This window comes from Oncorhynchus tshawytscha, linkage group LG05, assembly GCF_018296145.1.
Source record: "Oncorhynchus tshawytscha isolate Ot180627B linkage group LG05, Otsh_v2.0, whole genome shotgun sequence".
NCBI classification, from domain to species: Eukaryota; Metazoa; Chordata; class Actinopteri; order Salmoniformes; family Salmonidae; genus Oncorhynchus; species Oncorhynchus tshawytscha.
This window is the reverse complement of record NC_056433.1, coordinates 77,424,016-77,450,161: the sequence shown is the minus strand read 5'-3', so window position 1 is coordinate 77,450,161 and position 26,146 is coordinate 77,424,016. Positions and strand designations below refer to the sequence as shown.

Sequence of the window (26,146 nt, the reverse complement as noted above, 5' to 3'; positions counted from 1 at the left end):
TATAACCAAAGATCAAATTAAATCAAATTTATTTATAAAGCCCTTCTTACATCAGCTGATATCTCAAAGTGCTGTACAGAAACCCAGCCTAAAACCCCAAACAGCAAGCAATGCAGGTGTAGAAGCACGGTGGCTAGGAAAAACTCCCTAGAAAAGCCAGAACCTAGGAAGAAACCTAGAGAGGAACCAGGCTATGAGGGGTGGCCAGATAAGATAATTCTCTTCGGAGGTAATAGGGTCGGCATTTGATTGAGGTTTTCTAGGTCGGGTGAGCAAAGACTCTTGAGTTTCTCTATGTTTTTGCTTTGTCGTTATGGTGTATTGTGTGTAGATTGATAAGGGGAAAAAAATATTGAATCAATTTTAGAATAAGGATGTAACCTAACAAAATGTGGAAAAGTCAAGGGGTCTGAATGCTTTCCGAAGGCACTGTATGCGTTAAAAGCTGGGGCGTTATCTGTAGCAGACATGGAGTTCAGGTGTCTAAGATCCCGTTAGCTGGCTGGCTGGGTAAGAAGGGGGCTGAAATATTAAAGCAGCTAACCTGCTGGGGCCAGGGGCATTGATCAGAGGGATAACCGCCTCTCTGATCAGGATGTCTTTGATGGTTACAGAGCTGAATTTGGCAGGGCTCAGACCAAGCCCCTCTCGGGGACTCCTGAATCCTGGATAAAAACGGAGGTAAAGAATTGCGAGACATATGTGTGTGGCAGTACTATACTGTGTAACAGTGCACTACTCTGTGTTTAGTGAGACAAGTAGAGAGAGAGACAGAGAGATGGAGTGTGAGAAAAGGGAGATAAAGAGAGAGCTAACCAAAGGAAGGGACATGAAAAGCTGTCAGTATTTTGATTTTGTTCACTGGTAACAGAGTGTGAAACTTTGATGAGGGATTTGCATCTCTGGACGTGTATGAAGAGGTGGCCTTTGTTCCTGTCTCCGAAAGCTGGGACACTGGGAGTCCCATCCTCCCTTCCTGCTACCTCCTCCTCCTTACCTCCCTCCTTCTGGACCTCTCTCTCTCCTCTGGGGCCAGTCAAATCAAATCAAATCAAATTTATTTATATAGCCCTTCGTACATCAGCTGATATCTCAAAGTGCTGTACAGAAACCCAGCCTAAAACCCCAAACAGCAAGCAATGCAGGTGTAGAAGCACGGTGGCTAGGAAAAACTCCCTAGAAAGGCCAAAACCTAGGAAAAAACCTTCTGGCTGTGCCGGGTGGAGATTATAACAGAACATGGCCAAGATGTTCAAATGTTCATAAATGACCAGCATGGTCGAATAATAATAAGGCAGAACAGTTGAACTGGAGCAGCAGCACAGTCAGGTGGAAGTTGAAACTGGAGCAGCAGCATGGCCAGGTGGACTGGGGACAGCAAGGAGTCATCATGTCAGGTAGTCCTGGGGCATGGTCGTCCTGAGGTCAAACAACAGCAGCATGGCATGGACTCAGGTAGTCCTGGAGCTCAGGTCCTAGGGCTCAGGTCCTCCGAGAGAGAGAAAGAAAGAGAGAAGGAGAGAATTAGAGAACGCACACTTAGATTCACACAGGACACCGAATAGGACAGGAGAAGTACTCCAGATATAACAAACTGACCCCAGCCCCCGACACATAAACTACTGCAGCATAAATACTGGAGGCTGAGACAGGAGGGGTCAGGAGACACTGTGGCCCCATCCGAGGTCACCCCGGACAGGGCCAAACAGGAAGGATATAACCTATAACCTCCAATACCCCCATCCTGTCATGTCACAGTCACAGAGAGCACATGCTGATATCCATTAAATAACTACTGGGGAAAACATCCCCCCTTGTGGCGACCCCATACATGATTCTGTATGCATCCTTCTCTACCTAGGAAATATCTGTGGGGCCGAGGTATCCCAGTCTGATGCTAGACTCCCTGTCACCAGGAAATGGCCATGGGGCCGAGGTATCCCAGGCTGATGTTAGACTCCCTGTCACCAGGAAATGGCCATGGGGCCGCGGTATCCCAGGCTGATGTTAGAAATGGCCATGTCACCCAGGCTGATGTTAAATGGCCATGGTGCCGCGGTGTCCCAGTCTGATGCTAGACTCCCTGTCACCAGGAAATGGCCATGGGGCCGAGGTATCCCAGTCTGATGCTAGACTCCCTCTCACCAGGAAATGGCCATGGGGCCGAGGTATCCCAGTCTGATGCTAGACTCCCTGTCACCAGGAAATGGCCATGGGGCCGAGGTATCCCAGTCTGATGCTAGACTCCCTGTCACCAGGAAATGGCCATGGGGCCGAGGTATCCCAGGCTGATGTTAGACTCCCTGTCACCAGGAAATGGCCATGGGGCCGAGGTATCCCAGGCTGATGTTAGACTCCCTGTCACCAGGAAATGGCCATGGGGCCGCGGTATCCCAGTCTGATGCTAGACTCCTGTCACCAGGAAATGGCCATGGGGCCGAGGTATCCCAGTCTGATGCCATGGGGCCGAGACTCCCTGTCACCAGGAAATGGCCATGGGGCCGAGGTATCCCAGTCTGATGCTAGACTCCCTGTCACCAGGAAATGGCCATGGGGCCGAGGTATCCCAGGCTGATGTTAGACTCCCTGTCACCAGGAAATGGCCATGGGGCCGAGGTATCCCAGGCTGATGTGTGGCCATGGGGCGAGGTATCCCAGGCTGATGTTACTCCCTGTCACCAGGAAATGGCCATGGGGCCGCGGTATCCCAGTCTGATGCTAGACTCCCTGTCACCAGTCCATGGGGCCGCGGTATCCCAGTCTGATGCTAGACTCCTTGTCACCAGGAAATGGCCATGGGGCCGAGGTATCCCAGGCTGATGTTAGACTCCCTGTCACCAGGAAATGGCCATGGGGCCGAGGTATCCCAGGCTGATGTTAGACTCCCTGTCACCAGGAAATGGCCATGGGGCCGCGGTATCCCAGGCTGATGTTAGACTCCCTGTCACCAGGAAATGGCCATGGGGCCGAGGTATCCCAGGCTGATGTTAGACTCCCTGTCACCAGGAAATGGCCATGGGGCCGCGGTATCCCAGGCTGATGTTAGACTCCCTGTCACCAGGAAATGGCCATGGGGCCGCGGTATCCCAGGCTGATGTTAGACTCCCTGTCACCAGGAAATGGCCATGGGGCCATTTCCTGGTGATTATTGTTTGAATGGCACTTATTAAAGTGTTTGAATGGCGCCGGAGGGGATGGCTGCCGTTTTATGGGCTCCTAACCAATTGTGCTATTTTGTGTGTTTTTTTGTATTGTTTGTATTGTACATAATGTTGATGCTGCCGTCTCTTATGACCAAAAAGAGCTTCTGGATATCAGAACAGATATTACTCACCTCGAACTGGACGAAGATAAAAAATAAAAAATAAATCATGAGTCTGATGCAAATGATATAATGTTTCTCCCAGACAAGGCCCAAATCCCCGGCATTCACATGAAGAAAAGAAGGAGATACAGAGGGTGGAGATCAGGGTGATTTGTGAGTTCATTGGTGTGTGGGTAACCTGCTTATACCATCTGTTCTATTGGCCAATGTGCAATCACTGGAGAAAAAAACGGATGAGCTCCGTTCGAGACAATCCTACCAATTGGACATTAAAAATTGTAATATCTTATGTTTCAACGAGTCGTGGCTGAACGATGACACAAATAATATACAGTTGGCTGGGTTTTCCGTACAACGGCAGGACAGAACAGCTACGTCTGGTAAGACGAGAAGTAGGGATGTGTGTCTATTTGTCAATAACAGCTGGTGTGCGATTCTCGAGGTATTGCTCGCCTGAGGTAAAGTACCTCATGATAAGCTGTAGACCACACTATCTACCAAGAGAGTTATCATCTATATTTTTCATAGCCGTCTATTTACCACCACAAACCAATGCTGGCACTAAGACCGCACTCAACGAGCTGTATAAGGCTATAAGCAAACAATAAAAAGCTCATCCAGAAGTGGCACTCCAAGTGGCTGGGGACATTAATGCAGGCAAACTTAAATCCGTTTGGCCTCATTTCTACCAACACGTGCAACCAGAGGAAAATACCACCTGGACCACTTTTACTCCACACACAGAGACGTGTACAAAGCTCTCCCTCGCTCTCCATTTGAAAAATTACCATAATTCTATCCTTCTGATTCACAGATTGATGTTCAGAGATTGGGGAGTATACCACCTTAGTCACCGGCTTCATCCACAAGTGCATCGATGACATCTTCCGCATAGTGACCATACATTCATATCCCAACCAGAAAACATGGATTACAAGCAACATCAACACCGAGCTAAAGGCTAGAGCTGTTAGTGTCCCGTTTTCAAGAAGCGGGACACTAATCCAGACGCTTATAAGAACTCCCGCTATGCCCTCAGACAAACCATGAAACAGGCAACATGTCAATACAGGACTAAGATGAAATCCTACAACCCGGAATATTTGTATTGACCCCCCCCAAACTACCTCGACTAACCTCTACCCCTGCACATTGACTCGGTACCGGTACCCCCTGTATATAGCCTCATTTTGTTATTTTATTGTCTATTTTCTTAAAACTGCATTGTTGGTTAAGGTCTTGTAAGTATTTCACGGTAAGATCTACCTACACCTGTTCTATTTGGCACATGTGACATATAAAATTGGATTTGATTTGATGTTTGACTCCCTGTTTCTCTCAGAGGAAAAATAAGCTAGGGAGAAGGGAGGGTTGGTGTGTGACACTGGGACAACAGGGTGAGAGACAGAAAGAAAGAAAGAAAGAAAGAAAGAAAGAAAGAAAGAAAGAAAGAAAGAAAGAAAGAAAGAAAGAAAGAAAGAAAGAAAGAAAGAAAGAAAGAAAGAAAGAAAGAAAGAGGAGTTTGTTAGTGAGGGAGGTGTTTGAAGAGGCAAAAAATATTCTGGGGGCGGTGGCGTGGGGTATTTGTATTCTAATGACAGGGGTAGTCATGGATACGCCTAGGTGACTGGGAAACATGCAAGCGGAGGAAGTTGGTGAGCTGTTATTCCACAAGCGTGCCTCAGATACCCACGCTGATTAAAAGGGACAGGTTTGTGTCCCAAATGACACCCTATATAGTGCACTTCTAATTACTAAGGCCCATAGGGCTCTGGTCAAACATGGTGCACTATATAGGGAATAAGGAACCATTTGTGGCGCAGACCCACAGAATGTTGACTGGAAGGAAGAGAGGTAACTACAGGTCACTCAGTCCCTCAGACAGGAACACGTCTCTGTTCGCTCCGTAACCGACTTTACAGGCCTACAGTGGTGACGTTACAGGCCTACAGGGGTGACGTTACAGGCCTACAGGGGTGACGTTACAGGCCTACAGGGGTGACGTTACAGGCCTACAGGGGTGACGTTACAGGCCGACAGGGGTGACGTTACAGGCCGACAGGGGTGAGGGGTGACGTTACAGGCCGACAGGGGTGGCCTACAGGGGTGACAGGCCTACAGGCCTACAGGGGTGACGCAACAGGCCTACAGGGGACGACAGGGGTGACGCAACAGGCCTACAGGGTGACGTAACAGGCCTACAGGGGTGACGTAAGGCAGGCCTACAGGGGTGACGTTACAGGCCTACAGGGGTGACGTTACAGGCCTACAGGGGTGACGTTACAGGCCTACAGGGGTGACGTTACAGGCCTACAGGGGTGACGTTACAGGCCTACAGGGGTGACGTTACAGGCCTACAGGGGTGACATAATGTAAGCATGTGAACAACTGTCCACATGGTTACAGAAGGGCCCTTTATCTAGGAGTAATTATTAAGAACACACAGATAAGAGGATAAGAGACAGAGAAAATGTGTTGTAGGGAGAAAGACAAAAAACTGTTAAATATAATTTAAAAAATGTATTTAACCACATGCTGCCTGCAGGCATAGAATTCATATGGAGACAGCCAGTTTACCAACCAACAGATGTTTAAAACTACAGCTTCCAGCTCTCAAACACCAAAATAAAGTGTTACGTTTTGATGACATCAGAATATTGTCGGGCCGACCGCCTCATTTGGCGGGGCTTTCAGAGAGCTCAGAGAATGATGATTCATAGACGGCGGCAACAAAAGCCCTTGTCAAACGTTTGTCTTCTTTCCGTAATGTTCCCAAATCGCTTGGCTTTGCAGGCCAATGAAAACAGCTTAGTCATTGTGAACGTTCCTCCCCCAGTCAATGATGATCTACGTAGAAGCCTAAGAGGGATTAGCAAGGAAACATGATTGCTTTGACAGCAGCAGGCTAAACTAAAGCGCTCTGAGGTGAACCTAGAGCACAGCGGCTCTCTACCGTGTAGTGTACTGAACCACACTGCTCAGGTCTGCTCTGCCATAGAAGTCTGTTTTAAACCAGGCTCTTTGTCCAGACAGAGAGACAGACAGACAGACAGTTCTAGTTTGCATGGAGCTTCACTAATTGACTGGTAACTTTCCTGGTCTGTTGTTCTGCCATAGAGGCCTGTTTTATACCAGGCCCTTTGACCAGAAAGATACAACCCTGCTCTTAGTCCTTAGAAGGCCTTTTGACTAAAGAAAAGTAAGTTACATATCACAACATTTATATTTGACTTAAAAAGAACTGATGTTGGCACAAAATGGAGGGAATTCTACAGCACAACAGCAGATTCATGTCTTAAGTGTAAAACTAACAATGACTCAATAATCCATGCTTTTTGGGAATGCTATGAAGTCTAAAAGTTATGGGCAGTTGGCTGTCAGAAGTATTACAATGTAGACTTACTTTTAATCCGTCTGCATTCAGGACATGTCATATGGGGGTGTAGTGAGAGACCCAATGGGCTGGACAATTCTCATCTCACCACTCATCTTGAAAAAACTAATACTAAAAACTTGGAAATCAATCATCATTAACACAATGGAAAAATACATTTTTTTTTTATTGAAATATCATTGACCGAGAAAAACAAATTGGTCAAATTTAAGGTCATGTGGCAAATAATAATGCAGGCACTAGGGATGGGGGTGTGGCCAGGCACTAGGGATGGGGGTGTGAGCATGCAGGTCTGGGAAGAGGAGATGCAGTCATTGTTGGTGTGCATCTGTACGTTGTTGTTCATATGTGTATGTTTGTATCTGTTGTGAATATATCTTTTTATTTTAAGAAGGCCTTTTGACTAGAGAGATACGGCTCTGCTCTTAGTGTTAGAAGACCTTTTGACTAGAGAGATACGGCTCTGCTCTTAGTGTTAGAAGACCTTTTGACTAGAGGACTAGAGAGATACGGCTCTGCTCTTAGTGTTAGAAGACCTTTTGACTAGAGAGATACAGTCCTGCTCTTAGTGTTAGAAGACCTTTTGACTAGAGGACTAGAGAGATACGGCTCTGCTCTTAGTGTTAGAAGACCTTTTGACTAGAGGACTAGAGAGATACGGCTCTGCTCTTAGTGTTAGAAGACCTTTTGACTAGAGGACTAGAGAGATACGGCTCTGCTCTTAGTGTTAGAAGACCTTTTGACTAGAGATACGGCTCTGCTCTTAGTGTTAGAAGACCTTTTGACTAGAGATACAGTCCTGCTCTTAGTGTTAGAAGACCTTTTGACTAGAGAGACTACAGTCCTGCTCTTACGGACCTTTTGACTAGAGATACGGCTCTGCTCTTAGTGTTAGAAGACCTTTTGACTAGAGGACTAGAGAGATACAGTCCTGCTCTTAGTGTTAGAAGACCTTTTGACTAGAGAGATACAGTCCTGCTCTTAGTGTTAGAAGACCTTTTGACTAGAGGACTAGAGAGATACGGCTCTGCTCTTAGTGTTAGAAGACCTTTTGACTAGAGATACAGTCCTGCTCTTAGTGTTAGAAGACCTTTTGACTAGAGAGATACAGCCCTGCTCTTAGTGTTAGAATATATAGTCTAGCTGTGCACCTCCTCTTACCCTCTCTTCTCTGGGGGAGAAGACTAGCCGCCAATCCTGATTTGCAAAGAGCTCTTGTTGATCAGCTCCTTTGTTTTAGTCTTTCGTCATTTGTGCCTGGGCAACAGTAACCATGGACAGGAAGACCTTTTGACTAGAGCCCTCTCTTAGTGTTAGAAGACCTTTTGACTGGCACCACTGTGTTAGGTGCTCTTGACAGATCTCAGTGGTGGATGGGACTAGAGTACGGCTCTGCTCTTAGTGTTAGAAGACCTTTTGACTACACACACAGTCCTGCACACACACACACACACACACACACACACACACACACCTCCTCTTACCCTCTCTTCTCTGGGGAGAAGACACTAGCTGTGCACCTGGGGGACACACACTGATTTGCAAAGAGCTCTTGTTGACACACTTTATTATCTCTCGTCCTGTTATTTCAGTGTAGGGCTCCCGGTCTCATCTCACCTCTCAGGTCCTGGTCTCATCTCACCTCTCAGGTCCTGGTCTCATCTCTCCTCTCAAGTCCTGGTCTCATCTCTCCTCTCAGGTCCTGGTCTCATCTCTCCTCTCAGGTCCTGGTCTCATCTCTCCTCTCAGGTCCTGGTCTCATCTCTCCTCTCAGGTCCTGGTCTCATCTCTCCTCTCAGGTCCTGGTCTCATCTCTCCTCTCAAGTCCTGGTCTCATCTCTCCTCTCAGGTCCTGGTCTCATCTCTCCTCTCAGGTCCTGGTCTCATCTCTCCTCTCAGGTCCTGGTCTCATCTCTCCTCTCAGGTCCTGGTCTCATCTCTCCTCTCAAGTCCTGGTCTCATCTCTCCTCTCAGGTCCTGGTCTCATCTCACAGCGGGAGCCTGTTGTTTACTATTAGCTTGAGCCCTGTTGCTTTCATCTAGTGTTTTTATTTATCTTTTCACATCAGCGATCATGAAGAACAGGACACAAAGGAAGGGACATTTGGGTGTTTTCCAGACAGAAAGGGAGGGTGCAATGGAGGGAGGGAAAGAGAGCGATTTGAGAGCCTGTGTAATGGAGGGAGGAATGGAGGGAGATGGTGGAATAGGGAAAATAAGGAAAGGGGGGTGCCAGAGCAGACCAAAAATACTGGGATTTGTTATTGCTTTGTGTATTGCCGTCGACATCACAGCTGAAGAGAGACCGAGGCCAGATCATCTGTCACAGAGGAACATAATGACATTCCAGTGCCTCTCAAATCTCTAGGCCATTCAAAATATTCCCCCCACCCTTTCTGCTAAATCTACCCCCACCCCCTCCATTGCCCACTCTGCGTGCACATGCATTTGGAATATGGTAACCTTTGCAGTCTGTTTTGCTTTCAAGGCGGTGGCCATTTCTAATTGAAATAAATTCTATGCTTGTCAGCGGGAAGAATATGTCCTCCTCTATTGTCCCGGGCCTTTGTAGCTTCCCTCCTGTTTCCTGTCCCTCCATCAGTGATTTTTAATAATACATCTGTAATGTGTGTGTGTGTGTGTGTGTGTGTGTGTGTGTGTGTGTGTGTGTGTGTGTGTGTGTGTGTGAATAACAGGGACTCACACAGGGCGTTGATTCATGTAGCCATCGTGGAGCACAACAGGAACATTGGTTTCAAAAAGGCATTTTTAGGAACTGCTTGTAGCTCTCTGCTGAGACCATCAGTCACTCAGTGTTCTGCTGAATACCGGGTGGAGGCTTTGGGGATTTCAGAATATGCTTCTGAATACTGGATGTCATTACACAGAGTAATGTGGTTATAAAAATTAGATTTGTAATATTTCAAGATGAATTTGATCATTTAACATATAATAATATAACATATGCATTTAGTACATGCTTATAAACGGACATACAGTTGTGCTAAAATGCATTTTTTAAGTTTGAGATTTTGAAAATAATTTTTATTAGTAATTCAGTTGTAATTGTTTAAGATGCAACTAATTACTGACCGTCTTTTACCTTCAACTTCATTGTCATGTAGTGATGGATTGACATTTGTAGGCTAACGTTTTTACATAAAGGTATTGTAACTCCCTTTGTCCACTGGGCTTTGTGCAAGGCAGACGTAGAGGGAGGGGCTGGGGAGGGAGTTGAGTTGCTAATGGACTGGCAGTAATAGGGTAATGGGGAGTGTGTGTGTGTATTTAGGGGGGGAATCACTAGATTACAGGGCTGGAGGGAGACGAGGTGGGGATGGGTCAGTAGAGATTGATATCATTAGAACAATGACCCTGTCAAGGAGACTGAACTTCCAGGGAGTGGAGGGGAGACAGTATAGGATAGGACTTTTGGGGGTTGGAGAGGGGATGGGGGGAATTGCTGTCTGAATGTTTAATAAATCAATGCAGGTCAGCTCTTAGAGCCAGATGTAACCCAGATGGTATATCATAGTGTTATGTGTGTGTGTCTCTCCTAATGGGTGCATATGTCACCTCTAATGAAAGTGGTAGAGCAGAATATGACCTCTGTTACGTACGCCTCTTGGAGGAGGAAACGCAACACCCTGCTACAACTCAACCCCGTGGAGTGAAAAAAGGTATGTGATTGTAGGTGCGGGTAAGGATGACAGAGGTAGAGAATATTACTGTTTACAGGGACTTTATTCTTCTTTCACACGGTAATGTGGGGAAAAGGGGCTGGATGGAACCAAAGCAAAGAAATACAAAATACTTTACAACACTTTCTGACCAACGACCAACACAGGACATACAAAGAAGCTCTCTCTCCTAACACAGGAACACTGGCTTTTCAAGCTGCAGAAGGAGTCGGTAATTGCAGACAGCTGTACCCCTGACGAGAGGGCGGGGTCAGAGCTCCAATTAGTGATGGGCCGACCAATGAGATACTTTGGAATCCAGGAAGCCATTTCCACACATACAAACCCACAACACAGAAACTGGGGAACGTAACAACCTCGTATTGGCCCCAGGCACACTGACAACTAGGAAGAATACCCCTTACTCACACCTGTTCAAATACCTGCGTTCCTTCACACAGCTTCCATTGTTACACATACAACTATTTCCATTGTTGTTGTCTGAGCTTTACTGATCAACAGGGCCATGTTAGTCCAAGGGGCTGGGTTTGATAGGCTGATAGCACTTTATACTGTATGTACGGCTGGCGTCAACCCTCTACATCTTCTCCATCTTCCATATCTAGCTTTTCACTCCCCTCCACCTTAACAATAGGCCTTTTGTCTGCCTAATTACCAGGCTGTGAAGCTAACGCAGGCTGGCGTACAGAACCCTGTCTTTATAATCGGTTTGATTTTATATTCAGACCCACAACAACAATCACTGGCAAATGACATCAAAAGACGGTGAGGGAAATAAAGGCTGCGGTGCATACGAATAAAGATAGATGATTATGTTGTACCGAGCAGGGCAACTGCTGGAGATCAATTTCTAGTGATTTAATTTGGAGGGAAATGTGGCGTTGTGGCGTGGCGCTGGAATGTGTTTGGCGTACCAGAGGAAGGGAGATGGACGCGAGGTGAACGCTGCTGAACTGTTACTCTAGGGCCTAATGCGATCACAGCTCAGTACAGAGATATCTAGCTCCACACAATAATATAGGCTCTAATGTCTGGACTCAGTGTGATTTCTAATGTCTGGACTCAGTGTGATTTCTAATGTCTGGACTCAGTGTGATTTCTAATGTCTGGACTCAGTGTGATTTCTAATGTCTGGACTCAGTGTGATTTCTAATGTCTGGACTCAGTGTGATTTCTAATGTCTGGACTCAGTGTGATTTCTAATGTCTGGACTCAGTGTGATTTCTAATGTCTGGACTCAGTGTGATTTCTAATGTCTGGACTCAGTGTGATTTCTAATGTCTGGACTCAGTGTGATTTCTGTCTGGACTCAGGGGGTAGAGGGGGTAGAGGGGGTAGAGAAAGAGAGGGGGAGAGGGGGGGAGAAAGACAGGGAGAGAGAGGGGGAGAAAGACAGGGAGAGAGAGGGGGAGAAAGAGAGAGGCTGAGGGGGAGAGAAAGAGGAGAAAGAGGGAGAGAGGGAGAGAGAGGGGGAGAGAAAGAGGGAGAGAGGGGGAGAAAGAGGGAGAGAGAGGGGGTAGAGAAAGAGAGGGAGAGAGAGGGGGGGGCAGAGAGGGAGAGAGAGGGGGAGAAAGACAGGGAGAGAGAGGGAGAGAAAGACAGGGAGAAAGGGGGAGAGAAAAGAGAGAAAGAGGGGAGAGAGAGGGGGAGAAAGACAGGGAGAGAGAGTGGGGGTAGAGAAAGACAGGGAGAGAGAGGGGGGTAGAGAGAGGAGAGAGGGGGTAGAGAGGGAGAGAGGGGGAGAAAGAGAGGGGAGAGAGGGGGAGAAAGAGGAGAGAGAGGGGGGTAGAGAAAGACAGGGAGAGAGAGAAAGAGGGAGAGAGGGGGAAAAGAGAGGGAGAGAGAGGGGGGGGGGCAGAGAAAGAGAGGGAGAGAGAGGGGGAGAAAGACAGGGAGAGAGAGGGGAGAGAAAGACAGGGAGAAAGAGGGGGAGAAAGAGAGTGAGAGAGAGGGGGAGAAAGACAGGGAGAGAGAGGGGGGAGAAAGACAAAGAGAGGGGGAGAGAGAGGGGGTTAGAGAGAGGGAGAGGAGGGGGGTAGAGAAAGACAGGGAGAGAGAGGGAGAGAGGGGGGGAGAGAAAGACAGGGAGAGAGAGGGGGTTAGAGAGAGGGGGTAGAGAAAGACAGGGAGAGAGGGGGGTAGAGAAAGAGAGGGGGTAGAGAAAGACAGGGAGAGAGAGGGGGTAGAGAAAGAGAGGGGGTAGAGAAAGACAGGAGAGAGAGGGGTAGAGAAAGAGAGGGAGAGAGAGGGGGTAGAGAGAGGGAGAGAGAGGGGGGGTGGAGAGAGGGGGGTAGAGAGAGGGAGAGAGAGGGGGTAGAGAGAGGGAGAGAGAGGGGGTAGAGAGAGGGAGAGAGAGGGGGGGGGGTAGAGAGAGGGGGGTAGAGAGAGGGAGGGTAGAGAGAGGGAGAGAGAGGGGGGTAGAGAGAGGGAGAGAGAGGGGGGGTAGAGAGAGAGGGAGAGAGAGGGGGTAGAGAGAGAGAGGAGAGGGAGAGAGAGGGGGTAGAGAAAGAGAGGGGGGGGGTAGAGAGAGGGGAGAGAGGGGGGTAGAGAGAGGGAGAGAGGGGGGGTAGAGAGAGGGGAGAGAGGGGGTAGAGAGAGGGGAGAGAGGGGGTAGAGAGAGGGAGAGAGAGGGGGTAGAGAGAGGGAGAGAGGGGGTAGAGAGAGGGAGAGAGAGAGGGGGTAGAGAGAGGGAGAGAGAGGGGGTAGAGAGGGGGTAGAGAGGGGGAGAGAGAGAGAGAGAGAGAGGGGGTAGAGAGGGAGAGAGAGGGGGGTAGAGAGGGAGAGAGAGAGGGGGGAGAGGGAGAGAGAGAGAGGGAGGGAGAGAGAGAGGGGGTAGAGAGAGAGAGAGAGAGAGGGGGTAGAGAAAGAGAGAGAGAGAGGGGGTAGAGAGGGAGAGAGAGGGGGGGAGAGGGAGAGAGAGGGGGGGTAGAGAGAGGGAGAGAGGGGGGTAGAGAGAGGGAGAGAGAGGGGGGGTAGAGAGAGGGAGAGAGGGGGGGTAGAGAGAGGGAGAGAGAGGGGTAGAGAGGGGAGAGAGAGGGGGGTAGAGAGAGGGAGAGAGGGGGGTAGAGAGAGAGAGGGAGAGAGGGGGGTAGAGAGAGGGAGAGAGGGGGGTAGAGAGGGGGGAGAGAGGGGGTAGAGAGGGAGAGGGGGTAGAGAGGGAGAGAGGGGGGGTAGAGAGGGAGAGAGAGGGGGTAGAGAGGGAGAGAGAGGGGGTAGAGAGGGAGAGAGAGGGGGGTAGAGAGGGAGAGAGAGAGGGGAAAAAGATGTACAGAGGAAGAAAGTGGTTGAACCGATTGAGATTGAGATAGAGAGACAAATTCCATCTATAGACTCCCTTTTTCGCAGAGATGAAGCCATTTTTAGAGCATTATAGTCAGGATTATTTTGATGTATTTTCTTCCCCGTGCCCCGTTGATTTCTTCCTGGCAGTAAGTAAGCTCCTTTGTGGCCCTACTCACTGCTCCCAGCCTGTAAGCACCTTCTTATGTATACTGGGGCCGAAAGACCCCGCTGATTTGGAGGTCTTGAGCTGTGGCATGTTGCTGACCCACACAGGTCTTGTCTGGGAAAAGCCTGGCGTCTCAGAATGAATGACATGGAGTATAACTACAGGACAAACAAGGGTTTCAGACGAGGGCAATGCCTTCTGCCAAAACACTGACGTTAAACTGCACCGCACTTTCGTTTTGTGGCTACCGTATCCTGCAAGCCTATTGGTTGATAAGGGTGTTTCTTATTAGTGCGGTCATGAACAGATTCCTGTCCACTCCACCTGGAGGACACTGCTCTAATAATGTTTTACAGCTTTTTCATTCTATTTTTTATTTTAAAATAATCTTATTGAAGCATTTCAGATGTTTCATGTGAAAAGGCCACACAGAGGGCCAGAGATAATTACAGACACCTGTGATAATAAGAAGTAGCCCACTAAGAATGGGGTAGTTTGCTGGTTAACTTTGAAAGTTTCCAGTAATATACCCTCTATTTGCGACCCTAGACACTCCACACACCCTCTCTCCCATCCACACCCTGTATATTCTTTCCTTAGAAAGATTGCTTAGCAAAAACACTAAAAATCCTCAAGTCTTGATCAACAAGAAAAAGGAAAGAGAGAGAGAGAGAGAGAAGTGTAAAGCTGCATCAATGTCTGGTTTCACACAGGCACAGGGGAAAGAGCTTAACCTTTGTGAAGCAGTTGTAAAACGCTGTAGTGCTGCTGAGCTAGCGTTAGCTTGGCTCTCTCAAAGCGCCTCACCTTCTTCCCTTCATATACCTTCCTGTTATCTAGGCCAGGCCTCTGAAATACACACCAGGCTCACAGATAAATCTGTCTGACTGTCGCCTGATGTGTTTGTGCGGTTTTCTGGGTTTATTTTGTTTTCGTGATGGGTTTATTTTCCTGAAGTGTGGGAGGGAGGTGAGCTTCTCGTAGATATTGCTATAAAACCCTCTTCGCATGTCTTATTTGAGAGTTGGGTGTTTTTCTCTCTGTCCCATATTTCTTGTACAGATAGATTTGAACTGGTACTCTAAACACACTCAGATAGCAAAGGCTAGGGGCCAGAGGAGGCTGTTGGGAGAAGCTATAGGAGGACGGGCTCATTGTAATGGCTGGAACGGAATCAATGGAATGGTACCAAACGAATCAAACATGGAAACAAGTTGTTAGACTCATTACAAACAGTTGGGCTGTTAAAAAACATCATGGGAACTGAAGGTTGCTTTTAAGTGTGGCTGGCTGAATCCTGCTCCAGGCTGAGGGATGTTTGATAATCTCGGTCTTTCTGCAGGCGTCTGGTCTGTATAGGATCCCTCACATCTCTGGCAGGCCCTTTGTAGTGCATCCATACGCCCTCTATACATCAACCTGGACTGTCAGCTCTTATGTAGAGGACAGGAGCCGGTGCTTTTAGCCACACTGGGTTGAGTTTTCATAGCTTTTACCACCATTCTTTCTTCCTCTCATCATTCAGGATCTAGACAGGTCTTTCATCTTTAACACTGTGCCACTTTTCTACCCCCCTACCTCTCTCATTCATACACACAAGTACAGGTGTATAAAACACTATAGTGGCTAAAACGCTACAGTCTTGCATTGCAGTTTAGAGAATGTCGTGTTGACTAGGGGTGTAACGTACACATATTCGTACCAAAACATTCGACATGGGGATCTCGGTTCCGTCCGTACTGTGAATCTGAATGAATACATAACAAATAATATTTACAAATGAAAAACACAAAGGCCTATAAGACATGCATACTCTGCATTGTAGGCCTATGCCTCTTGAGTAAATCTGAGTTTAAATGTTTTTCTTCAGGCTATTCAATTATAACTGGAGTTTACACGTTATCAAAATTCTAATCGTAACTAGAGCATTTCAAACGGTCATTTTGCGAGGCGCAGCCCGGGAACTAGTTTTGTACCATGGCGAATGATGGGGTCGATAAACCAGGAGCATTCTCCATCATAGTTTAAATCTCCAGTTTGGGAACATTTTGGCTTCCCAGTAGATTACAATGGCGATGGACAGAGAGTTGTGGATAAAAGGTTAACAGTATGTCGCCACGGTCAACGAGAACAGCCTATGCAGCTGCCAACACCTCAAATGTTGACACATTTACACCGACATCACCCTAGTATATCGAAGACGGAAATGCAAAAAAAACAACACAACATCGTCTCCGCTCTGCATTCTAGCAGCCATTGGCAGCTGATTTTGACCGGGCCCAAGAAATTACAATAGCGATAGGTAGGCTATGTTTATTTGTTTTTACAGTCTTTGATTTATAGCCGCAGGTATGCTCCCATTCTCGTGGGTTGAGATTAGCGGGTTTCAGTAGTGGTTTCAGCACCTCGTCAAAGTGCTCGAGCCACATTGTGAACTTCCCTCTTCCACCCATTTCAGTAAACAGCTAGTACCTGCTCTATAGGAAGCCAGTCACTGGGCCAGTGCACCCCGTGTTGCACTAACAGCCCATCACATTACCCAGAGTGGGAGGTGTACGGTGCTACAGCATCTGCCACTGGAGGAGGCAATGTCATGGTGTGTTTGAAACCAGGTGGGAAGTCGGAATTTACCACACACAACTGGGAAAATTCCACTTGAACTGGTAGTTTATGGTAGACACGGCTTGTTGGCCATTAACCAATCAGTGTTTCTCAAAGTGTTCAAATCACATGAATGCATCCAATTGGTATTTACGACTTCACTGCATCAGCATCAGAGTGGAAACTTGAGAGGCCCAACATACTGTAACAATCTGGTCACAACAGGCAATGCAGGGAACATTGTGAATGTGATACATTGTAAAGGGCATTTATTTTCCTGCTGTACCAAAACGAATCGTGACCAAACTGTGGGTTTGGTGAACCGTTACAGTCCTAATGTTGAAAAAATATAACTTGTTTATACCTGCACACTCCATTGTACACACCAAAAATATGTCTTTGAATTTATCCAAGAGATTATTGGAATGTGTGCTGATATGAGTGATAGGGTGTCTTAGAGGCTCTGTTCCATGTCCTACCAAGTGGAAAAACCCAGCACTCTGTTGCTCCTTCAGGGCCAGATTCTTCCACTTCAAACGTTACATTCGAATGTCCCTATCTCCTTCCACCACACCAGGAAGTCCTAGGGCTCAGTCATGTCCTATCCGGACTATAGAAAGGCCGTTCTGCTCTTTTCCTACCACATTGGACTTCTTACCTACGTATCGTATGGCCTTCTCTTCTCTCTTCTGATCCCAGCTCAACTGATTTCTCCCTTGTTTCAGAGAGTTGATGTTGTTGCCTCTCACTTCTGTTTTCTACATGGTTGATCTTATGCTTACTCTGATGTAAAGCTAAAGTTACCTTGTCTTTAGATTGTCTTTAGCCTCTCTCACAGATGTGTCCTCTGTGGTTTCTTCCCTCCTCACAAGTCAAACAGATGATCTTATTGTCCATCTCACAGAAGAGGAGTTTCTCCACGTTACTCCTGTTTTCCTCTCTCTTGTCACACTATGTTCCTCCATTCTCAGCTAGTCTGCCAGTCTGTTGGTCTGGAAGTTTCTGTCTGTGACTGGAGTTCTGCACTCATTGCCGTGTTGGGGTCCAGCATTCAGACTTTGTTGGAGGCATGTGTTGCAGAATGTGTGCTTGACAGCTGAGAGACATAGTGTAGGCAATGTGTGGATTCTGTGCAGATTATCTGTGTTTGTCTTATTTTTGTCTTATTTTTGTCTTATTTTTCTTTGTTGTCGACCTGAGAACCGGTTTGACCTTGAACCAAATTTAACATTGAACTAAGTGCCACTCACAAACACACTCACTCTCTCTCTCTCTCTCTCTCTCTCTCTCTCTCTCTCTCTCTCTCTCTCTCTGTCTCTCTCTCTCTCTCTCTCTCTCTCTCTCTCTTTCTCTCTCTCTCTCTCTCTCTCTCTTTCTCTCTCTCTCTCTCTGTGTGTTTTCAGTTAACCCCTCTGCACTCATATTAAATGGTCCTGGGAGAAAGCAAGGCAATTTAGAAACGCTGAGATCTAAAGAATAGAATTAGCATGTGATGATGGTTTTATTTCTTCACCCTTACATGTGATGATACATAATCAACTGTAGTGTAGGAGGTTCAGTTTTAATGGTGTCAAAGGTCATGGCAGATCATTGTCACACTTTGTTCGTCTCAGTACTGACAGGGATCATGATACAACTGACAATTAATAGAATATGAAATATGATTCAGTATTGGTAGTGACAATGTGATTGACACCTTATCAGAAACTATAGTGGTGGCATTGATGTATTGAATCTCAAATTCGAGATTGTTGTGGCATGTAGAATAAATAGAATTGGTTGATTTATTGAAGCTTGATTTAACCAGGATATTCAGTTATGAACAAATTCTTATTTCCAATGACAGCCGGGCAAATTGAGGAACAAGTCATGCATTTTTTATTTTTTATGAATTAAACTAAGGATACCAGAATAGTAAATGTGACAGCCCATCCTGATGGAGGTTTATGCCGAAAAATGCTTGTTTTTACAGATTAGAAAAGTTCAGATTCAGCCCTAACACTGTGATTGGAAGAAACAAGCGAAAGTTGATCAATTTGTTATCCCACTTAGGAGACAGTGAGTGTTAGAGATGTCTTCTTTGTTCAAGCCCATTCAGCATCAGTCACACCCCCTTAAGACCCCCCCCCTCTACTTTAATGATTAACCTTCATAAAAAAAGTCAAGTAAGTAGTTATGATTACTCGTTTTCAGTAGGAGTTTCTTGATGTTTAACAGTGTTTTATATCTTTGACAATTTGTCATTTTAACTCACCTTAGCAGGCATTGTTAAGCACAGTGCTCATTCCTCTGGCAGTAACTGGTGGTAGAGCTCTGAATTAGCCTCTATCATTAAGAATGGTGCGCACAACCTTGTTGGTGGTAGTAATGGGTTTTCTCATTATTGAACGTCAATTTGCCTGACGGTTTTGATATCTGTTCATCATGATCCATTACCCCTCATATCACAAACTGCTTAATACTCATTTAAAATGTACTTGTCTTTCTTCAAAGTTGCATACAACATTGTGTAAAAGTATCATAACATCTAAACATTTTGAATTACCCACAATCCTCTAAACATGAGAACTGGTATGACCAGGAAGCATAGAAACTTGAACATTGAACTATTGAAATGATACCAAGCTATAGTGGCACTGCTTTCTTGATGTCTATGGAGCATTGTGGTATGCAGTAATCAGCAAAAAAAAAAAAATTGCAACGGCAATTCTTGCCTTTTGGTTTTGAGGATCTTTTCCATGGCCTTCAAGTCAATGAAACGCTGCATGATATCTTCACCTTTCTCAGACAGACAATTTTTCTGCGCGCTGCACATTTCAGGGTGCCTATCCTGATGAATCTTCTGGTCCGTCTCCATCCACCACAGCAGGAATTCCCCAGGCTCAGCCATATCCAGCCCAGTCTGCAGAGAGGCTGCTTGTGCTCTCGCCTCAGTGTAAGGTTCTTCAATTTCCCCTCCATGTCACCCTGTGTTTCCACATATTTGATGGCCTCTAGCTCTTTCACTCTCGACTCCTCCCCAAGCTCCCCAAAACGGGCCCTGAAGCCAGCTTTCAGCTGACCAGTGTCTTTGCTTCAGATATTTCAATTTTTGGCTTCTCACATAAGGTGTTAGCATCTTCAATGTTACACTTGATCCCAAGTAAAGCTGACTCTACCTTTGTCTTCAGATCTTCTTGAGCCTCTCTCGCAGGTTTTAATGTGTGTCCTCTGTGGTGTCTGCCCTCCTTACAGACCAGACAGATCAGCTGTCTGCCAGTCTCACAGAACAGCTTCAGAATTTCACTGTTTTCACGGCACACATTTTCTCTGCCTTTTCTTCCAGTCATACATTTATTTTCTCCTCACTTTTCTTCCTTCCATGCTATTGGTGGCTCATCCAGCCTCAGCTGATCCCCCATATTCCTTATCAGTCTGTTGGAAGTTTGGAAGTCCGGAAGCTTCTTTGACCGGCCAGTCCTCCTCTCTCCCTCATCTTCTTCGCTGGTCTGACTCTCTCTGACCATTTCAATCATCCAGTTTCAGCTGGTCTTCCATGTTCCCCATCAGTGTGCTGATCTGGAAGTTTGCTCCCCGGACCGGCTAGTGTGCCTCTCTGCCCCATCTTCCCTGCTGCATTTTCATATTGTCCACCTCTTTCTCCTCGAGTTTCAGTTGGTCCGCCATATTCTTGATCAGCCTGTTGATCTAAAAAGTTGTTTCTTTGAGCTGAGCTCTGAACTCAGGCCAGTGTGTGTGACCAGCCTTAAGTCTCCTCTGTGGGAATCTCTTTGTGTGCTGGCAGCTGAGAGACACAGGCTCACTGTAGATGTCTGTGCAGATGGAGCAGCGAAGGTGAAGTGTACTGTGGATGTGTATGAACTCACAGTGTGAGATGGTAAGACAGGCTGTTCTCAGAGCTTTATTAACCTGGTTTAACTCTTATCAAGTGGTAATGGGAATTCCCAGCATCAGGAAACAAGACTCACAACATTATTTGCCAACATGAAGAGTCACTAAGTGTTAGCAAGGAAAAAGTGTTAGCAAGGAAAAAGTGTTAGCAAGGAAAAAGTGTTAGCAAGGAAAAAGTGTTAGCAGGGAAAAAGTTTTAGCAGGGAAAAAGTGTTAGCAAGGAAAAAGTGTTAGCAGGGAAAAAGTGTTAGCAAGGAAAAAGTGTTAGCAAGGAAAAAGTGTTAGCAAGGAAAAAGTGTTAGCAAGGAAAAAGTGTTAGCAAGGAAAAAGTGTTAGCAAGGAAAAAGTGTTAGCAAGGAAAAAGTGTTAGCAGGGAAAAAGTGTTAGCAAGGAAAAAGTCAAAGTATTGAATTTCACACATACAGTGTACACACACATGTTCGCCTACACACACACACACACACACACACACACACACACACACACACACACACACACACACACACTAGGGGTGTGAACGTTTAAGCGTTAAAATTGGGATTGTTAATGTTAAGAAAAATAAGCTAGTTAGCTAGGCTAATTGAGACTGCATAACTTTAACTGTGCGGTTTCTCTCAGTCCATTCATGGCAGCTGTTATGGTGTTGGTGTTGTAGCCTGTCCTTCTCATTTAACTTTTAGTTATATCATTTTAATGACATATTTGATTTATTAGCCTAGATACACTATATATACAACAGTATGTGGACACCCTTTCAAATTAGTGGATTCGGTAATTTCAGCCACACCCATTGCTGTATCAAGCATACAGCCATGCAATCTCTATAGACAAACATTGACAGTAGAATGGCCTTACTGAAGAGCTCAGTGACTTTCAATGAGGCACAGTCATAGAATGTCACCTTTCCAACAAGTCAGTTGGTCAAAGTGCTGTTGTTGTGAAGTGGAAACTTCTAGAAGCAACAACGGCTCAATGGCGGCTGTGATGTAAAGCTCGCCCCAATTTGACACTGGAGCAGTGGAAACGCAAGTCAGTTAAGAACAAATTCTTATTTACAATGACGGCCTACCAAAAGGCAAAAGGCCTCCTGCGGGGACGGGGGCTGGGATTAAAAATAAAAAATAAATACAATATAAATTTAGGACAAAACACACATAACAACAAGAGAGACAACACTACATAAAGAGAGACATAAGACAACAACATAGCAAGGCAGCAACACATAACAACACAGCATGGTAGCAACACAACATAACAACAACATGGTAGCAACACAACATGGTAGCAACACAACATAAAGAGGTAGACATAACATAACAACAACATAGCAAACAACAACATGGGTAGCAACACAACATAACAACAACATGGTAGCATGGTAGCAACACAACATAACAACATGGTAGCAACATGGTAGCAACACAACATAACAACAACATGGTAGCAACACAACATAACAACAACATGGTAGCAACACATGGTACAACATGGTAGCAACACATAACAACAACATGGTAGCAACACAACATGGTAGCAACACAACATAACAACAACATGGTAGCAACACAACATGGTAGCAACACAACATAACAACAACATGGTAGCAACACAACATAACAACAACATGGTAGCAATACAACATGGTAGCAACACAACATAACAACAACATGGTAGCAACACAACATAACAACAACATGGTAGCAACACAGCATGGTAGCAACACAACATAACAACAACAATACATCACACAAAGCAGCCACAACTAGAGACAACAATACATCACACAAAGCAGCCACAACTGTCAGTAAGAGTGTCCATGATTGAGTCTTTGAATGAAGAGATTGAGATAAACATACCCTTGGTCATGTAGTCTTATCTCCTAATAACTTGTCATACGAAGGCTCTAGTTCAATGTCTGTAGCCTGCTGCCAGTTTGATGACTTGTGATTGGCTGACAACAACAACAAGCTACTCGCGCAGCAGCAGCATAAATTATACAATGTATTGTGAAATCTGTGAATATTTTTTTTTTAATGAAAACTTTAAAAAAAAAAATGAAAACATAACTCACACATGCTCTCAACACACTCTTAAATTCCTCCTCGATATATCCGATTTATGGATTCCTAACGCTCCTCTGAAAAGCTTTCTTCCCCCACTGATCAGAACGCAGCCAGGGACCATCCATTTCCTGCCTCTCTCCCCTCCACTTCCTGCCATGGGACCAGCCTGTGATGCGTTCAGAGTATGCCAGCTCTTTGAGATGCTGTCAGTGGTGAGATTAGAACCCACCACCACAAGCCTAACAGTCCCTTTGTTTACATCACATCTCAAGATGGTGGACAGATCCGTCCATCTGTTAATGGCCCTGCCTCATCTTATCTTAAATGAGCTGCCAGAGACACATAAAGGATAGTGGGTCACAGGGCGTTTGGAGGTGGAAAGGTATCACCCACGCTGATTAGTGGAATCTAAAACATAATGAGATGAACTGAGCAAAGCGGCCATCATTGCCTGCTTCAGCCCTCCAACAAAGCTTATCAACACCTATAATCAACATTATTTAGGTGATGGGGTGCCATTTCAGATGCAGCACTAGGCTAACATAGACAGGGCAATCACACCATACCAGGTTTCCCCTTCATTGTTAGTGTAGTGATGTAGCTATACATTACATGGTCTCCTTCCCTGTGATGCTGAGAAGGCATTGTGAGGGGTAAATAAAGTGTGGAAATTGAACGACTTGGAGGATCCTTACCTTCACCTGTTTTCTTGTGGTCCTCTGTTGCTTTGTTGTCACGGCGACGTGGCGGATCCCTGAGAGGCGTTCCGGGGGCTCTGAAAACATCCCAGGTCAGCCGAGTCAATCAGTAATCATGGTGGCCCCTGGAGCGTGTCATCGGGAGAATGTCAGTTGCTCCGAGAGGAGCGCCCGACTCCTAGAGCTTCCTGTCTTCTCTCAGGTGATCCTGGGAGGGACCTGTTCTGTTAATAACACCCGTTCTGCTTGGGCTGAGACATGGCTGTGGCTGTGTGTGGTGTGTGTGTGTGTGTGTGTGTGTGTGTGTGTGTGTGTGTGTGTGTGTATTATACTCATGGCCTCACACCCTTTACAGTGCGGTAAAGGTCTTCTATATGGATGACGATCTCATGCCGCGTCTCAGCTGGCGCACGATTGTAATATGTGTTTCTCTGTGTGTCAGCAGCTCTGTCCACGTTTGAGGGGGAATGTGTGTATGCATAATTATTAGCATTTTTGTGTGTATTGTTTGTTTGTGTATGTGTGTGCGTGTGTGTATTTATGCATGTGTGTGTTTGCCACGTCTTCGTGTGGCCCTGGGGATCTTGATGCATAAGTCATAATCAGCAAATCCTCGAGGCAGATGTGGACAAATGCCCAGATTACTGTCTCACACACACACACACACATACACACACACACAGTGCTGGCAGATAAAGTAACATAAATTATATGAGGGTATAGGGATGGAGGTAGAGAGGGGGCCTCCCTGCGAGAGACATGCCCTGGTATCTGTGTGTGTGTGTGTGTGTGTGTGTGTGTGTGTGTGTGTGTGTGTGCGCAGGGATGTAGGTGTTTCTGTTATAGCTGTCGGGGAAAATATCTCGTCCTCCTCGTGTCCCATGATGATGTAGACTAATTTCTTCACACAGAAGACGCTTTTGAGACTTTTATTAATTTCCCCATGATGTTCCTCTCATGCGTTGTCTAACTGTGACTTCTCTTAGATGATGTCAGGCAGTAACATGTTGGAACATAATAGGGAAGTTCTGAGTGGTTGAAAAAGTACCCACTTGTCATACTCAGGTAAAAGTATAGATACCTTAATAGAAAGTTACTCAAGCAAAAGTGAACGTCAGCCAGGATTTATACTTACGTATCAAAAGTAAAAGTATAAATCACTTCAAATTCCTGATAGCAAAGCAGACAGCAGGGGCACACTCCAACACTCAGACATCATTTACAAAAGGGACATTTGTGTTTAGTGAGTCTGCCAGATCAGAGGCAGCAGAGATGACCACGTGTTCTCTTGATAAGTCTGTGAATTAGACCATTTTCTGCTAAGCATTTCAAATGTAACGAGTACTTTTGGGTGTCAGGTAAAATGTGTGGAGTAAAAAGTACATTATTTTATTTAGGAATGTCGTGTTGTAAAATTAAAAGTTGTCAAAAATATACAAAAGTAACATACAGATACCCTCCAAAAACTACTTAAGTAGTACTTGAAAGTATTTTTACTTAAGTAGTACTTGAAAGTATTTTTACTTAAGTAGTACTTGAAAGTATTTTTTACTTAAGTAGTACTTGAAAGTATTTTTACTTAAGTAGTACTTGAAAGTATTTTTACTTAAGTAGTACTTGAAAGTATTTTTTACTTAAGTAGTACTTGAAAGTATTTTTACTTAAGTACTTCACACCACTGGAAATTCCTAATGATGTGAGTGCTGAAAGGTGTAGGCCTGATAGTCCTTCTCCTACACTTTGTGCTTCACCACACTATGTTCCTGTTGTGTTATGAGACCCTACGATGAGACACTATGGGGGCATCAGTGATTTGAACCCCCAGTCTGACCATCCAAGGTGTAGTAGTACATCAACAACAGGTTACTAGCCTCTAGTTTCCCAAGCCAGACTGGGCTAGGCCGTAGCAATCCTCACACTTCACTACAGTCATTCTGACTAGTGCTATTGTAACCTACATTACATGCAGTCACTGTAGTGGACATTTTTAGGCTAAAATGTTTAGGCTACCTAGCCTCTCCCCAGCCAGGCTAGGCCCCTAGCGATCCGCCTCAAACTGCAGTGTTTCTGACTAATGTGCCTCTAACCTACATTTTAGTTTAGTGTCGTAACAAAGGCACAACGCTGATTAAACCAAAGCCTATAAATGAGGAAGAGAACAGGACAGTTACAGGCTTACTCTGCCATTTGTTAGTCCTAGCGTGTGTTATTCATCAGGCTAACAGAGTGGGGCATTACTCTCTCGCAAGAGGCGAGTGCTTTCTCTTGTTCAGGGTTCTCCCTGTCGAGAAGAAAGAGCTTTAGCTCTCCCTGTGACAGGCTCAAGTGCTCCAATTTTCCCCTGCCTGCTCCGCTCCGCTCTGAAAGAGGGACTGGAGAATGGTTTATATGGGTTAGGAGGCTGGCCATCTAACAACAGCCTGACTGGCTGCATTCTGTGGGCACTGAGACAAATGGACAGATTTAGGGAGGTATTTGTAAAGAGAGTCTAGTTAGCCTGTATGAACTGAAGCTTGCATATGGCCACTTTGTAGTTGGCTTATTATATTAGATAGTGGACCTGATTGTAAAACCTAACCTTGAGTTTTCCTTTTGTTTGTTCAAATCAAGACTCACTTAGCTTACCTCTCTCTTTCTCTCTCTCTCTCTTTCTCTCTCTCTCTCTTTCTTTCTCTCTCTTTCTTTCTCTCTCTCTCTCTCTGTCTCTCTGTCTCTCTGTCTCTCTGTCTCTCTGTCTCTCTGTCTCTCTCTCTCTCTCTCTCTGTCTCTGTCTCTGTCTCTGTCTCTGTCTCTCTCTCTCTCTGTCTCTCTCTCTCTCTCTCTCTGTCTCTCTCTCTCTCTCTCTCTCTCTCTCTCTCTCTCTCTGTCTCTCTCTGTCTCTCTCTGTCTCTCTCTGTCTCTCTCTCTCTCTCTCTCTCTGTCTCTGTCTCTGTCTCTGTCTCTGTCTCTGTCTCTGTCTCTCTCTGTCTCTCTCTGTCTCTGTCTCTCTCTCTCTCTCTCTCTCTGTCTCTCTCTCTGTCTCTCT

At 45.8% G+C, this 26,146-nt stretch overlaps 1 protein-coding gene across 1 annotated transcript in view; it reads left to right on the top strand.

Annotated features, from left to right (window-relative positions):
• LOC112237117 (low-density lipoprotein receptor-related protein 8-like) overlaps nucleotides 1-26,146 on the top strand; it is a 385,638-nt gene that overhangs the window by 139,460 nt on the left and 220,032 nt on the right. The window lies entirely within an intron of this gene.